This window comes from Rhinichthys klamathensis, unplaced genomic scaffold, assembly GCF_029890125.1.
Source record: "Rhinichthys klamathensis goyatoka isolate OS25496 unplaced genomic scaffold, OSU_Roscu_1.1 h1tg000036l_1, whole genome shotgun sequence".
Classification (NCBI taxonomy): Eukaryota; Metazoa; Chordata; class Actinopteri; order Cypriniformes; family Leuciscidae; genus Rhinichthys; species Rhinichthys klamathensis.
Window position 1 is genome coordinate 671060 of NW_026606584.1, and position 9414 is coordinate 680473.

Consider the following 9414-nt stretch of genomic DNA (forward strand, 5'->3'; position numbering starts at 1 on the left):
ATGCTGTCAAATTTCACGCGTTTCGTTTAAAGACTATTGGCCCCGATCGCGTTCCATACAAAACGGTGCGCAACGTTTTGCTACGGTTTCCGGGTTGAACGTCATGTTTCCTGGAAACGGCGTGCACCGGTCTGCAACGGGGTTTGGCTTGTTTGAGATGCCTCGAGGTAGGTTAATTGCAGCGATAGCTTACGTGACCAACACTTCACTAACGTTAGCTAACTTACGTAACTGATGTATATAATATATAATATTTTTAATAATATTTTATATGTATGTATGTATGTATATATATATATATATATATATAACGTTAGCCTATATATAATATAATATATACATACACACACACACACACACAATTCATTTATTTAAATGGGTTAGGGTTATGCATATATGTGCGTATATGTATTTAGGAACATAGTTAATTCACTCATTAACTATCTCTCCGGTTTAATTTTATGAAGAATATTTTTCGGTTGAATGTTTACCGAACATTGCTGTATAATCGTTGCTTTCTACGTTATGGGAGCAGTCTATTTCCCTCCTAAATCATTCATTTGTACATGCACAGCGTGCGTAATTATTTATATTTTATGTTGGTTGGAGTTCTGAACGGACTGCAGACCTCTTTGCGTGATCACGAAGGTAGGCTATAATGGCTGAATCGGAATTTATAAGCAAGATCACGGGAATCAATAGCCTAATACAGCCCAGTTGTGCTAAAATAAATATCATGAGACGTCCATCATCAGATGAATGACATGGAAAAGTTAAGTTAGAGCCGCTAAAGCCAGTGCACAGCTCATGAAGCTCTTTTCACAGCTCATGAGGCTTCTATAAATGAGACCAAATGAAAATAATAATAAAAAAAATGTAATTTTTTTTGTCCATTCCAATGGACGTCAGGTCAAAACAGGTGTATACTTCCCAAAAATGTACCAACATGAAATAAATTAATAAACATAAAATTTGTTGGTCTATACTTTAAGCTTTTTCTCAAGGTCAAAAACTTTTCAGCAGTATACCATTTCAACTTTAATTTTGAGGTTTTTGTTTTACAGATTGCACATTGTTTGTAACAAACTAAATATCTTCTAATCAATCAATATGGTCATATTAAAGTCATTTTCTGTGTGCATCTTTCAGAAAGATGCACACAGAAAATGACTTTAATATGACCATATTGATTGATTCGAAGATATTTAGTTTGTTACAAACAATGTGCAATCTGTTTTTTTAGATAAAAAACTTGAACATTATAACATTGCAACTTTAATTGTAAGGTTTTTGCTTTATAGATCGCACATTTGTTTATTCATAGCAAAATAAACCTATGCATTCACGTTAGAGTCATTTCCTGTGTGCATCTTTGAAACAATTTCTCTGTTAACGGTTTACTTGTATTTTTACAGTACATTACTGGCAGCACGGTTGCCAGCAAGTTATTGTATTTCGATTTCAAGTAACTGTAGTGTAATTAACTTTACAGTGCACAAGATCAGTATTGTAAACTACAAAATAGTACTTTACTGTATTTTTACTGTATTTCGCAATTTGGTCTGCTTCTGCTGTAATTAATTATACGGCATTGTACTGTAATATCTATATTGATACATTACTGCTAAATATTATTGTAATTTTCAAAATAGTTACTAATAATGATAATATTACATTATAATAATATAATATAGTTATTAGGAAAATATATAGTAGGAAAAAAATACTATGGAAGTCAATGGCTACTGTCAACTGTCTTGTTACCGACATTCTTTAAAATATCTTATTTTGTGTTCAGCAGAATAAAGAAACTCATACAGGTTTGGAACAACATGAGGGTGAGTAAGTGATGATGACAAATATAATTTTTGGGTGAACTATACTTTTAAAGGGATAGTTCACCCAAAAATTTTAATTAGCCCATGATTTACTCACCCTGAAGCCATCCTAGATGTATAATAATAATAATAATAATAATAATAATTCATTACATTTATATAGCGCTTTTCTAGGCACTCAATATGACATTCTTCTTTCGAATACAATCAGAGTTTGTCAGAAAGTCTTTTATTTCCTGTCGTTTTATTTTGAAACTGTAGTGATATCATTTCCTTTCTGAGTGCGTCATTTCCTTATTACCGACTCTGCATTCTGTGGGATGGTAGCCCTCGTGTGCGTAATCTAAGCGAAAGTAAGTTTCATTCAGTAATAAGATACAAATATTGCCATCGGACTTGTTTAGATATTGTTTACTTTTATCTGTTTTCCTGTTAAGTCTCTTACATGCATACTTTTGTGTGTATTTTGTTAGTTAATAGGTATTATGGGACTGTTATAAGACGTATTAGACTGGAGATTGTTTTCTTTACACTATTTCAGCTTTAGCTGTATTCTCGAGTGCTATATTTCAGATATAATGTCCTTTAGTCCTACAGTTAAATCGTGTTTAGCCTCTGTGTCGTCTTTAGGCGCGCTTAGAGTGCAGTTCGGCACTCCCGCTATAAGCCCCTCACGTGTTGAGCGCATGGGGTGCAGTTGCGTTCGCTTCCACTAGAGGGAAGTAAAGAACACCAAATCCATTTAGAATATATACTTTGCCCATTAATCCCTTCGTATGCTTGTATATTAGTTATTTATGGCTCTTTCCGACTTATTTAACCAAATTAATATCTTTTAGTATTCTGATTCAATGTTTACTATTATATTGGATATCACTGTATTCATTTTGTACATATTTTATACTTTTGTACATTATGATTAATATTATTTTATTCTTTGTTTCTTTATAGACCACACAAATACATATATTACTGTTTGTACACTGATGCCTGTACTCAAACTTCAATAATTAAAAAGTTTGCTGGAATAATTTCTCCGTGCCCTTCTCCTTGACCGGAGCCCTGTCAAAAGAAACTGTCAGACCAGTATTATCCCTTCAGAGCATCGCACTCTATCACATGGTCCTTCGAGCCGGATCTGACAGCTTTCCGGAGACAATATGGAGCCAGGACAACCATCTGCAGATCCAGCAGTGCGTTCTCGACCCCAGCGGGAGATACAGTTACCAGCATCCCTTGCAAACTATGAAGTTGGGTACAGACCGAGAGTCAGAGTACTTCCTTCCACCGAAGCTGAGGAACTCGGAGCAGCAGCCCCAGCTCACAACATCCCGATCCTTGATCCACCTTCACTGCCATTTGTAAGAGCAGAGTCATGTCGATCCTTGGTATCTTCTCATCGTAGCAGACCGAGATCTCAAGTCAGTGAGGCCTTATCAGCTAAGAGGTCTGTTGCAGAAGGGCTATCCGCGCTACAGAGTGCCATGCTGGAGGAACAGGTCAAGCGGATGGAATTAGCAGAAGCACAGCGGCAGATTATGGAGCAGACTCTAGTGGACGAGCAGTGTACTCTTTTGGACAAAGAAGCCAGAGATGCCATCGATGAGAAGGAGGAACTTCTCAGGGAACAAGAACGGCATAGACGTCGACTGGAGGAGAAAGCAGAGATGGCATACAAGAATAGAGAGGCTATCACCAGGCATCAGATGCTGCGACGGCGACTGAAAGAGAAAGAGATGGAATTGGCGCAAGCAGCTCTGATCACGTCTTTCCTGAAGGAAGAAGGAAGTGAGAGTTCCCGTTCCTCCAGGCCCCTCAGTGAATGTGAGTACAACCTAAGGTCATCATCAGAAGCTCAGCCTCCCCTACTCGACTCATCAGGTGCATATGGACCGCTCCATTCTACTCCGTCTATTCATATTCTGACACCAGTCTCCAGTGCAGTCATTAGTCCACCTGACTCGACCAGTCCTCCATCAGTCCAGCCCGCTCCACAAGTGAGTGCTTATACTACTACTAGTATACTCGCCCAGCCGCAGCCTACGTATATTACCATGCTTCCTCCTCCTCCTGCAATCATCAATCCAGCTTCGCAGTTGGCTCCTAGACCAGCCGTAAGTGCTGTTACCTCACGTGCTCCGCCACTGTCAGTAGAACAGAGTATGGGTCTATTTCGCCAGCCACAGAGGGTCTATAACCAAGCCCAGACCCAACATGTGCCTCCACCTGTTACAGCTTTACAACCAGTGCTATCAGTTGCCAACACGCTGTCCTATCCTTACCCTGATGTTCCACCTTTGGCACGACCGGGCACAGCACCTTTAAACTACAGGGCAGCACCAGGCACAGACCTCATGGAGCTCCTAGTTGCTACCTCTTATGGCCTTCCTAGACCTACTCTACCTTACTTCACCTCAGGTAAAGAGTCAGACTTTGCCCTGCTCAAGATGGCTTTGGATAATCTGCTCAATACACATGCTCACCTTACAGAGCAGTTCAAATATCAAGTCCTCCTCGACCATTTGAAATTGCCAAGCGCCCATAAGCTAGCCCAAGCCTACATGCACGATCCAAAGCCATACACATCAGCCCTCCAGGCTCTCCAAGACAAATATGGGCAACCGCGTCAGCTTGTGCAGAGTGAGCTTGGTACTATCTTAAACTCACCTCCCGTAAGATCTGGAGATCCAGAGGCGTTTGATAATTTTGCCCTATCAGTACAAGGTCTTGTTGGCATGCTCCGCTCCCTTGAGGGTGAAAATGGCTATGAACTGCGATGTGGCTCCCATGTCGACAGGCTGCTCAGCAAATTGCCTACTAACTATCGAGATGGGTTTGTGGAGTACAGCATAAACCGCGGCATCCTGAGGACTGGCACTGATCAGACCTATACGCTTGAAGACTTCTCTGTTTGGCTTCAGTTAAAGTCACAAGCCAAGCGCATTTCATCTCGAGCAGCTCTGATGTTCCAAGACCAGCCTAAGTCAGTTAAGGGCCAAAGGAAATCCCAGGGTCCTTCATCGAATGTGTTTTACAACACTGAGAGCCAAGCTAAGGTAGCTCTTCCAGATCCTGTTCGTAGCACAAAGTCACCCAAAGGTAAACCCAGTATGAAGCCTTACTGCCCGTACTGCGATGCCCGTGAGCATTACCTCAGCTTATGCCCCAAATTTAAAACGCTCACTCCATCAGAGATTTCCACCTGGATTAAAGATAGAGGCTGTTGGAGGTGTGGCAGAAACCATAAACCTGAGGCATGTACTCTCAAGAAGCCTTGCCAAGTGTGCAAACAGCAACACCTGACCGTGCTCCACGAAGTGTGTTCCCAAGAGGCTAAGAAAGTGTTAATGGTCAGTGCTGCTCCCAACACTATATACGTTGACCGTCCTAGTCGTCCGCATAAAGTCATGTTGAAGCTAGTTAAGGTGCGCCTGTACAATGCCGAGCACTCTCTGGAAGGGTTTGCTATCCTGGACGACGGATCAGAGAGAACCCTCATCCTTCCCTCAGCAGTCCAGCATCTCCACTTACACAAAGAGCCTGAGAGCTTGCCTTTGCGTACTGTCCGCCATGAGGTGATCCATCTACAAGGAGCAGCTGTCTCGTTCGACATCTCCCCAGCTCATTCTCCCAAACAAAGGTACAACATCTTTCATGCCTTCACTGCTGGTGAGCTGAGCCTGTCTGAGCACAGCTATCCTGTCAAGTCGCTCATGCGTAGATACTCCCACCTGCAAGGTCTTCCTCTGCCGAATGTTGACAAGGTCCAACCGCTTCTGCTGATAGGCTCTGACTTTCCACATCTGCTGCTTCCCAAACAACCGATCCGGGCAGGTCCTCCTGGGAGCCCTGTGGCTGTGTGTACTGCTCTTGGTTGGACACTGCAAGGCCCCGCCAACTTCAACCTCACTGGTGAACATTCTCACTGTTACTTCACCATGTCTCCTAATTCAGAGCTGCAGCGGCACGTTGAACGACTGTGGGAAGTTGACATAAACCCGTATGCCAACACCAAGACTGTGATTCGCTCCAAAGAAGATCAGCAGGCCCTAGAACTGCTAGAACAGGGCACCGTCAAGGTAGAAGTGGATGGAGTAACAAGGTATGCTACTCCACTGCTGAGGCGCAAAGCTAGACCTAAACTCTGGGCTCCAAAGCATACATTGCTCCCACAGCTACGGAGCATAGAACGTCGTCTAGCCAAAGACACTGCTTTAACTAACACCTACTGTCAAGAAATACAGAAGCTTGAACAGTTGGGTTATGCCAAACCTCTACCTCCTGACACAGTAGACAGCTCCACAGAGTCCTGGTATCTGCCACACCACGTTGTCCACCATAATGGCAAAGCGAGGATTGTCTACAACTGTTCCTATCAGCACAACGGCCAGAGTCTCAATAGTCAACTGTTGCCCGGTCCGACCTTAGGTCCCACTCTCCTCGGTGTACTTCTCCGGTTCCGAGAACACAGTGTGGCTATCAGTGGTGACATCAAAGCGATGTTTCATCAAGTTCGACTGTTACCAGAAGATAAGCCCCTTCTCCGTTTTCTCTGGAGAGGAATGAAGAGGGAGGAGGAACCAACGGTATATGAGTGGCAGGTTTTGCCATTCGGGACGACATGCAGCCCCTGCTGTGCCATATATGCCCTTCAGCGATATGTGAAGGATAACAGCAGCGGTTATGAGGACATCTTACACCTTGTGGAGACTGCCTTTTACGTCGACAACTGTTTGACCAGTGTCACTAACGCTGATGAAGCCAAGAACATTGTTAACCGGATGCGTAAACTGCTCTCAGCTGGAGGCTTTGACATCAGGCAGTGGGCCAGTAACAACCCCACAGTTGTTGAGCATCTTCCCTTGGAAGCGAGAGCAGCAAGCACTGAGTTGTGGCTATCTCAACCTCGACAGGATCCCGAAGAGCCAGCTTTAGGCCTTCGCTGGAACTGCCTTACTGATCGTCTTGGGTACCGCCACAGACCAGTAGAGTATTCACAGCCCACTCTGAGGAACGTCTACAAGGTGATGGCAACACAATATGATCCCCTAGGATACTTGATTCCATTCACCACAAGAGCGAAGATCCTGATTCAAGACCTGTGGAGAGTGGGAGTTGGTTGGGATGAACCGATCAGACCAGAGGCTCTGCTGGATATCTGGACAAAATGGGAGAGTGAACTAGTCCATCTTCCACAAGTGGAAATTCCCCGATGTTATGTCCCATCAGTAGCAGGCATAGGGTCACCCAGACGAGAGGCACACATCTTCTGCGATGCCTCTGAAAGAGCCTACGGGGCCGTCGCTTACCTCCGCACCTAAGACAATCAAGGTGAAGTGCACATTGCCTTTGTGATGGCTCGGTCACGAGTGAGCCCTCGCAAACAACTATCTATACCACGCCTTGAACTGTGTGCTGCTTTAGCCGGAGCCCAGCTGGCTAAAGTCATTATGACAGAACTGTCACTCCCTTCACAGCAAGTTACTCTCTGGACTGATGCGATGACAGTTTTGACGTGGCTCAATTCCGACTCGTGTCGCTACAAGGTCTTTGTAGGAACTAGAGTCGCAGAAATTCAGGAACACACTGAAAACTCGACCTGGCGGTACGTCAACACCACTGACAATCCAGCAGATGACCTTACTCGTGGTAAACCCTTGCTCGAGCTCAGCCAGCCGAACCGGTGGAGCCAAGGTCCACCATTTCTCCGACAACATCCAGACTCCTGGCCAGTGCTTCAGGTAACAGAAGCCCAAGAAGCTGACGAGGATGAACTTCGGAAGACATTGTTCTGTGGAGTCACCACTTGCTCTCCGACCACGACACTTATGTCTGATATAGACAATTGGGACAGTCTTCTCAAGGCTACCCATGAGAGCCTTCACGGGGCGGCTGATGACCAGAGTAGCCCTACCATGACAGCAGCTGACGTCCAAACGGTAGAACTACATGTCCTCAGACAAGCTCAGAGTGAGTCCTTCCCTGAAGAGGTGGAAGCTCTGGCTGCTGGTAAGCCCATCTCGAGACTGAGTCGCCTGCTCATGCTTGCTCCCGAGTATGATGAAGCTGTTGGCCTAGTGAGGGTGGGAGGTAGACTACGCAGGGCAGAAGATCTTGACCCAGATGCAATACATCCTATCATCCTTGATCCCAAATCTCATGTCACAAAGCTGCTTATTAAGAAGTATGACTGTGAACTGCTACATCCTGGTCCCGAGCGGGTTTTCGCCGAGATGAGGAGAAGATATTGGATCCTCCGAGGAAGAGAGTCTATTAAGCGTCATCAACACGGCTGTGTTGAATGTCAGAAATGGCGTGCTACTCCGTTGGTACCTCAGATGGCAGACCTACCCCCTGCCAGGCTCCGCTTATACAAGCCACCTTTCTGGTCGACTGGGGTTGATTGTTTCGGGCCCTACAACGTCAAGATAGGCCGGCGTACCGAGAAGCGGTGGGGTCTTATTTTCAAGTGTATGACGACAAGTTGTGTACATCTTGACCTACTGGAGAGCATAGACACTGATGCTTTCTTGATGGCTCTCCGCCGGTTCATCGCCCGCCGAGGCAAGCCATTTGAGATCCTGTCTGACAGAGGAACCAATTTCCGAGGTGGAGCTGCGGAGCTGCAAGCTAGCTTCGCCGCTTTAGAAGGTCCTCTCCAAGAGCAGCTGGCCAAGCAGCAAATCGAGTTCCGTTTCAATCCCCCTGGGTCTCCACACTTTGGAGGAACGTGGGAACGAGAGATCAAGTCGATTAAGTCAGCTCTCCAAGTCATCCTTCAGGACCACACCGTTGCCGAACCTGTGCTGCAAACTGTCCTGATTGAAGTGGAGGGAATGCTCAACGCTAAACCGCTTGGGTATATCTCATCCGATGCTGCGGACCCGGATCCCGTTACACCAAATCTGCTGTTGATGGGACGCCGTGATGCATCACTCCCACAGGCTGTCTATGCATCTAGCGACCTTCTCGGCAGAAGAAGATGGCGCCACAGCCAGATCCTGGCAGACCACTTCTGGTCCAACTTCATCCGTCGCCATCTCCCGGATCTTCAGAAGCGGTCGAAGTGGCACAAGGACACAGATAATCTGACTGTTGGCCAGGTGGTGATGGTGGTGGATTCACAGCTACCCAGAGCCCAGTGGGCCATCGGGAGAGTGGTGAATACCCGTTCCGGCATGGATGGACGAGTCAGGGCAGCTGAAATCAAGATCAAGGGACAGACTTACCTACGGCCAGTTGTGCGCCTTGTGCGGTTGCCTGCCTGGGAGGATGAAGACGACTCCAACTAAGTAGACTTTCTTTGGGGATTCAAATTTATTGCTAAATTTGGGGGCGGCTATGTCAGAAAGTCTTTTATTTCCTGTCGTTTTATTTTGAAACTGTAGTGATATCATTTCCTTTCTGAGTGCGTCATTTCCTTATTACCGACTCTGCATTCTGTGGGATGGTAGCCCTCGTGTGCGTAATCTAAGCGAAAGTAAGTTTCATTCAGTAATAAGATACAAATATTGCCATCGGACTTGTTTAGATATTGTTTACTTTTATCTGTTTTCCTGTTAAGTCTCTTACATGC